The sequence below is a fragment of the Oncorhynchus nerka genome, linkage group LG19, assembly GCF_034236695.1.
Source record: "Oncorhynchus nerka isolate Pitt River linkage group LG19, Oner_Uvic_2.0, whole genome shotgun sequence".
Lineage (NCBI taxonomy): Eukaryota > Metazoa > Chordata > Actinopteri > Salmoniformes > Salmonidae > Oncorhynchus > Oncorhynchus nerka.
The window spans coordinates 11805355-11812960 of NC_088414.1; the positions used below are offsets into that span (position 1 = coordinate 11805355).

The window sequence follows — 7606 nt, forward strand, 5'->3', positions numbered from 1 at the left end:
TTCTCTCTTCTCTCTCTATTCTCTCTATTCTCTCTATTCTCTCTCTATTCTCTCTATTCTCTCTCTATTCTCTCTCTCTATTCTCTCTCTATTCTCTCTCTCTCTATTCTCTCTCTATTCTCTCTCTGTTCTCTCTCTCTATCCTCTCTCTATCCTCTCTCTATTCTCTCTCTATTCTCTTTCTATTCTCTCTCTATCCTCTCTCTATTCTCTCTCTATTCTCTCTCTATTCTCTCTCTTCTCTCTATATCCTCTCTCTATTCTCTCTCTATTCTCTCTCTATTCTCTCTCTCTATTCTCTCTCTATTCTCTCTCTCTCTATTCTCTCTCTCTCTATTCTCTCTCTCTCTATTCTCTCTCTCTCTATTCTCTCTCTCTCTATTTCTCTCTCTATTCTCTCTCTATTCTCTCTCTATTCTCTCTCTATTCTCTCTCTATCCTCTCTCTATTCTCTCTCTATTCTCTTTCTATTCTCTCTCTTCTCTCTCTCTATTCTCTCTCTTCTCTCTCTATTCTCTTTCTATTCTCTCTCTTCTCTCTCTATTCTCTCTCTTCTCTCTCTATTCTCTCTCTATTCTCTTTCTATTCTCTTTCTATTCTCTTTCTATTCTCTCTCTATTCTGTCTCTATCCTCTCTCTATTCTCTCTCTCTATTCTCTCTGTCTATTCTCTCTGTCTATTCTCTCTCTCTATTCTCTCTATTCTCTCTATATTCTCTCTCTATTCTCTCTCTATTCTCTCTCTATTCTCTCTCTATTCTCTCTCTATTCTCTCTCTCTCTATTCTCTCTCTCTCTATTCTCTCTCTCTCTATTCTCTTCTCTCTCTTCTATTCTCTCTCTCTATTCTCTCTCTCTCTATTCTCTCTCTATTCTCTCTCTCTATTCTCTCTCTATTCTCTCTCTATTCTCTCTCTATTCTCTCTCTATTCTCTCTCTATTCTCTTTCTATTCTCTCTCTTCTATTCTCTCTCTTCTCTCTCTATTCTCTCTTTCTATTCTCTCTCTATTCTCTCTCTCTATTCTCTTTCTATTCTCTCTCTCTATTCTCTTTCTATTCTCTCTCTCTCTTCTCTCTCTATTCTCTTTCTATTCTCTCTCTCTCTTCTTTCTATTCTTTTCTCTCTCTCTATTCTCTTTCTATTCTCTCTCTCTCTATTCTCTCTTTCTATTCTCTCTCTCTATTCTCTCTTTCTATTCTCTCTGTATTCTCTTTGTATTCTCTCTTTCTATTCTTTGTTCTCTCTATTCTCTCTATTCTCTTTGTTCTCTCTCTATTCTCTATTCTCTATTCTATTCTCTCTCTCTATTTCTCTTTCTATTCTCTCTCTTCTCTATTCTCTCTCTATTTCTTTCTATTCTCTCTCTCTATTCTCTCTTTCTATTCTTTCTATTCTCTCTCTCTATTCTCTCTTCTCTCTTTTCTCTCTCTCTATTCTCTCTTTTCTCTCTTCTATTCTCTCTCTATTCTCTCTTTCTATTCTCTTTCTATTCTCTCTCTTATATTCTCTCTCTATTCTCTTTCTATTCTCTCTCTCTCTATTCTCTCTCTATTCTCTTTCTATTCTCTCTGTATTCTCTTTGTATTCTCTCTCTATTCTCTCTCTATTCTCTTTCTATTCTCTTTCTTTCTATTCTCTCTTTCTATTCTCTCTCTATTTCTTTGTATTCTCTTTCTATTTCTCTTTCTATTCTCTTTGTATTCTCTCTTTCTATTCTTTCTTCTCTTTCTATTCTCTCTCTATTCTCTCTTTCTATTCTCTCTCTCTCTATTTCTCTTTCTATTCTTTTCTCTCTCTATTTCTCTCTTTTTCTATTCTTTTTGTTTCTCTCTATTCTCTCTCTATTCTCTCTCTATTTCTCTATTTCTCTATTCTCTCTTTCTATTCTCTCTCTCTCTATTCTCTTTCTATTTATTTTCTTCTCTCTTTCTCTCTCTGTTCTATTCTTTGTCTCTCTCTCTTTCTATTCTTTGTTCTCTCTCTATTCTCTCTTTCTATTCTTTGTTCTCTCTCTCTCTCTCTTTCTATTCTTTGTTCTCTTCTCTCTTTCTATTCTTTGTTCTCTCTCTCTATTCTCTCTTTCTATTCTTTGTTCTCTCTCTCTATTTCTCTTTCTCTTCTCTCTGTATTCTCTCTTTTTCTATTCTTTGTTCTCTCTCTCTATTCTCTCTTTCTATTCTTTCTATTCTCTCTCTTTCTATTCTCTCTTTCTATTCTTTGTTCTCTCTCTATTCTCTTCTTTCTGTTCTTTCTATTTCTCTCTCTCTATTCTCTTTCTATTTCTCTTCTTTATTCTCTTCTCTATTCTCTCTTTCTATTCTTTGTTCTCTCTCTCTATTTCTCTCTTTCTATTCTTTTCTATCTCTCTATTCTCTCTTTCTATTCTTTGTTTTCTTCTCTATTTCTCTCTTTCTATTCTTTTTCTCTCTCTCTATTCTCTCTTTCTATTCTTTATTCTCTCTCTCTATTCTCTCTTTCTATTCTTTGTTCTCTCTCTATTCTCTCTTTCTATTCTTTGTTCTCTCTCTCTCTTCTATTCTTTGTTCTCTTCTATCTCTCTTTCTATTCTTTGTTCTCTCTCTATTCTCTCTTTCTATTCTTTGTTCTCTCTCTCTATTCTCTCTTTCTATTCTTTGTCTCTCTCTCTATTCTCTCTTTCTATTCTTTCTTCTCTCTCTCTATTCTCTCTTTCTATTCTTTGTTCTTCTCTCTATTCTCTCTCTATTCTCTTCTCTTCTATTCTTTGTTCTCTCTCTATTCTCTCTTTCTATTCTTTGTTCTCTCTCTATTCTCTCTTTCTATTCTTTGTTCTCTCTCTATTTCTCTCTTTCTATTCTTTGTTCTATTCTCTCTCTATTCTCTCTTTCTATTCTTTGTTCTCTCTCTCTATTCTCTCTTTCTATTCTTTGTTCTCTCTCTCTATTCTCTCTTTCTATTCTTTGTTCTCTCTCTCTATTCTCTCTTTCTATTCTTTGTTCTCTCTCTATTTCTCTTTCTATTCTTTGTTCTCTCTCTCTATTCTCTCTTTCTATTCTCTCTATTCTATTCTTTCTATTCTTTGTTCTCTCTCTCTATTCTCTTTCTATTCTTTGTTCTCTCTCTATTCTCTCTTTCTATTCTTTGTTTCTCTCTCTATTCTCTCTTTCTATTCTTTATTCTCTCTCTTTCTATTCTTTTCTCTTCTATTCTCTCTTTCTATTCTTTGTTCTCTCTCTGTATTCTCTCTTTCTATTCTCTCTCTATTCTCTCTTTCTATTCTTTCTCTCTCTCTATTCTCTCTTTCTATTCTTTGTTCTCTCTCTCTATTCTCTCTTTCTATTCTTTGTTCTCTCTCTCTATTCTCTCTTTCTATTCTTTGTTCTCTCTCTCTATTCTCTCTTTCTATTCTTTGTTCTCTCTCTGTATTCTCTCTTTCTATTCTTTGTTCTCTCTCTCTATTCTCTTTCTATTCTTCTCTTTCTATTCTTTTCTCTCTCTCTATTCTCTCTTTCTATTCTTTGTTCTCTCTCTCTATTCTCTCTTTCTATTCTTTGTTCTCTCTCTCTATTCTCTCTTTCTATTCTTTGTTCTCTTTCTATTCTCTCTTTCTATTCTGTTCTCTCTCTATTCTCTCTTTCTATTCTTTGTTCTCTCTCTATTCTCTTTCTATTCTTTGTTCTCTCTCTCTATTCTCTCTTTCTATTCTTTTGTTCTCTCTCTATTCTCTCTTTCTATTCTTTATTCTCTCTCTCTATTCTCTCTTTCTATTCTTTGTTTCTCTCTCTATTCTCTCTTTCTATTCTTTGTTCTCTCTCTGTATTCTCTCTTTCTATTCTTTGTTCTCTCTCTCTATTCTCTCTTTCTATTCTTTGTTCTCTCTCTATTCTCTCTTTCTATTCTTTGTTCTCTCTCTATTCTCTCTTTCTATTCTTTTTCTCTCTCTCTATTCTCTCTTTCTATTCTTTGTTATTCTCTCTCTGTATTCTCTCTTTTTCTATTCTTTGTTCTCTCTCTATTCTCTCTTTCTATTCTCTCTCTCTCTATTCTCTCTTTCTATTCTTTGTTCTCTCTCTATTCTCTCTTTCTATTCTTTGTTCTCTCTCTCTATTCTCTCTTTCTATTCTTTTTGTTCTCTCTCTCTATTCTCTCTTTCTATTCTTTGTTCTCTCTCTCTATTCTCTCTTTCTATTCTTTGTTCTCTCTCTCTATTCTCTCTTTCTATTCTTTGTTCTCTCTCTGTATTCTCTCTTTCTATTCTTTGTTCTCTCTCTATTCTCTCTTTCTATTCTTTGTTCTCTCTCTCTATTTCTCTCTTTCTATTCTTTGTTCTCTCTCTATTCTCTCTCTATTCTTTGTTCTCTCTATTCTTTCTCTCTTTCTATTCTCTTTCTATTCTCTCTCTCTATTCTCTCTTTCTATTCTTTGTTCTCTCTCTATTCTCTCTTTCTATTCTTTTGTTTCTCTCTCTATTCTCTCTTTCTATTCTTTGTTTCTCTCTCTCTATTCTCTCTTTCTATTCTTTATTCTCTCTCTCTATTCTCTCTTTCTATTCTTTGTTCTCTCTCTATTCTCTCTTTCTATTCTCTTTCTATTCTTTTTTCTATTCTCTCTCTCTATTCTCTCTTTCTATTCTTTGTTCTCTCTCTCTATTCTCTCTTTCTATTCTTTGTTCTCTCTCTATTCTCTCTTTCTATTCTTTGTTCTCTCTCTATTCTCTTTCTATTCTTTGTTCTTTCTGTTCTCTCTCTATTCTCTCTTTCTATTCTTTGTTTTCTCTCTCTGTATTCTCTCTTTCTATTCTTTGTTCTCTCTCTGTATTCTCTCTTTCTATTTTTGTTTCTCTCTCTATTTCTATTCTTTTTCTATTCTTTCTTTCTTTCTCTCTATTCTATTCTTTTTCTATTCTTTGTTCTCTCTCTCTATTCTCTCTTTCTATTCTTTGTTTCTCTTCTATTCTCTCTTTCTATTCTTTATTTCTCTTTCTATTCTCTCTCTTTCTATTCTCTCTCTCTATTCTCTCTTTCTATTCTTTGTTCTCTCTCTCTATTCTCTCTTTCTATTTCTTTGTTCTCTCTCTATATTCTCTCTTTTTCTATTTCTTTTTTTCTCTCTCTATTCTCTCTTTTTCTTTATTTTCTCTCTTATTCTCTCTTTCTATTCTTTTTCTATTCTCTCTTTTTCTATTCTTTGTTCTCTTCTCTTTCTATTCTTTCTTTTTCTATTTCTCTCTTTCTATTTCTCTCTTTCTATTTCTCTTTCTATTCTTTTGTTCTCTCTCTATTCTCTCTTTCTATTCTTTTTCTCTCTCTCTATTTCTCTTTCTATTCTTTGTTCTCTCTCTCTTCTCTCTCTTTCTATTCTTTGTTCTCTCTCTGTATTCTCTCTTTCTATTCTTTGTTCTCTCTCTCTATTTCTCTCTTTCTATTCTTTTTCTCTCTCTATTCTCTCTATTCTATTTTGTTCTCTCTCTCTATTCTCTCTTTCTATTCTTTGTTTCTCTCTCTATTCTCTCTTTCTATTCTTTGTTCTCTCTCTCTATTCTCTCTCTTTTTCTATTCTTTCTTCTCTCTCTCTATTCTCTCTTTCTATCCTCTCTCTATTCTCTCTCTCTTCCTCTTTCTATTCTTTGTTCTCTCTCTCTTCTCTCTCTATTCTCTCTCTTCTCTCTCTATTCTCTCTTTCTATTCCTCTCTCTTTCTCTCTTTCTATTCTCTCTCTTATTCTCTCTTTCTCTCTCTTTGTTCTCATCTCTATTCTCTTTCTATTCTCTTTCTATTCTCTCTCTATTCTGTCTCTATTCTTTGTTTTCTCTCTCTCTATTCTCTCTTTCTATTCTCTATTCTCTCTCTTTCTATTCTCTCTCTCTCTATTCTCTCTTTCTATTTCTCTCTCTATTCTCTCTTTCTATTCTCTTTCTATTCTCTCTCTCTATCTCTCTTTCTATTCTCTCTCTCTCTCTATTCTCTCTTTCTATTCTCTTTCTATTCTCTCTTTCTATTCTCTATTTCTCTCTCTATTCTCTCTTTCTCTTTGTTCTCTCTCTCTATTCTCTCTTTCTATTCTTTTTCTCTCTATTTCTCTCTTTCTCTTTCTTTCTATTCTCTCTCTATTCTCTCTCTATTATCTTTGTATTCACTCTATTCTCTCTCTATTCTCTCTCTATTCTCTTTCTATTCTCTCTCTCTCTATTCTCTCTTTCCTATTCTTTTTGTTCTCTCTCTCTATTCTCTTTCTATTCTCTCTCTTTCTATTCTCTCTCTCTATTCTCTCTTTCTATTCTCTTTCTATTCTCTCTCTTTCTATTCTCTCTCTCTCTATTCTCTCTCTCTCTATTCTCTTTCTCTTCTCTCTATTCTCTTTCTATTCTCTCTCTTTCTATTCTCTCTCTCTATTCTCTTTCTCTATTCTCTCTCTTTCTATTCATTTTCTCTCTCTCTATTCTCTCTTTCTATTCTTTGTTCTCTTTCTATTCTCTCTTTCTATTCTCTTTTCTATTCTCTTTATTCTCTTCTCTTCTCTATTCTCTCTTTCTATTCTTTGTTTCTTTCTATTCTCTCTTTCTAATACTTTGTTCTCTCTCTATTCTCTTTCTATTTTTGTTCTCCTCTCTATTCTCTCTTTCTATTCTTTTGTTCTCTCTTTCTATTCTCTCTCTTTCTATTCTTTTTATTCTCTTCTCTCTTTCTATTCTTTGTTTTTCTCTTCTCTATTCTCTCTTTCTCTTTGTTCTCTCTCTATGTTTCTCTCTTTCTTTCTTTGTTTCTCTCTCTATTCTCTCTTTCTATTCTCTCTCTCTCTATTCTCTCTTCTTTCTTTGTTCTCTCTCTGTGTTCTCTCTTTTTCTATTCTTTTGTTCTCTTCTCTATTTCTCTCTTTCTATTCTTTTGTATTCTCTCTCTATTCTCTCTTTTTCTATTCTTTGTTCTCTCTCTCTATTTCTCTCTCTTTCTATTCTTTGTTCTCTCTCTATTCTCTCTTTCTATTCTCTCTTTCTATTTCTCTCTCTTTTGTTCTCTCTCTATCTCTCTTTCTTTTGTTCTTCTCTATTTTCTCTCTTTCTATTCTTTGTTTCTCTCTTTCTATTCTCTCTCTTTATATTCTTTTTCTATTCTCTCTTCTATTCTCTCTCTCTGTATTCTCTTTCTATTCTTTGTTTTCTCTCTTTCTTCTCTCTCTTTCTATTCTTCTCTCTCTCTATTCTCTCTCTTTCTATTCCTCTCTCTTTCTATTCTCTCTCTCTCTATTCTCTTTGTTCTCTCTCTTTCTATTCTCTCTCTTTCTATTCTCTTTCTATTCTCTCTCTTTCTATTCTCTTTCTATTCTCTCTCTTTCTATTCTCTCTCTCTCTATTCTCTTTCTATTCTCTCTTTCTTCTCTTCTCTCTTTCTATTCTATTTCTATTGTCTCCCTCTCTATTCTCTCTCCTTTCTGTTCTCTGTCTCTATTCTCTTTCTATTCTCTTTCTATTCTCTTTGTATTCTCTCTCTATTCTCTTTCTATTCTCTTTCTATTCTCTCTCTTTCTATTCTCTCTCTTTCTATTCTCTCTTCTATTCTCTCCTTCTATTCTCTCTCTTTCTATTCTCTCTTTCTATTCTCTTTCTATTCTCTCCATTCTCTTTCTATTC

General features: G+C 32.7%; 1 protein-coding gene across 1 annotated transcript in view; it reads left to right on the forward strand.

Annotated features, from left to right (window-relative positions):
• Window positions 1-7606, forward strand: part of LOC115146893 (G protein-coupled receptor kinase 3) — a 74376-nt gene that overhangs the window by 48273 nt on the left and 18497 nt on the right. The window lies entirely within an intron of this gene.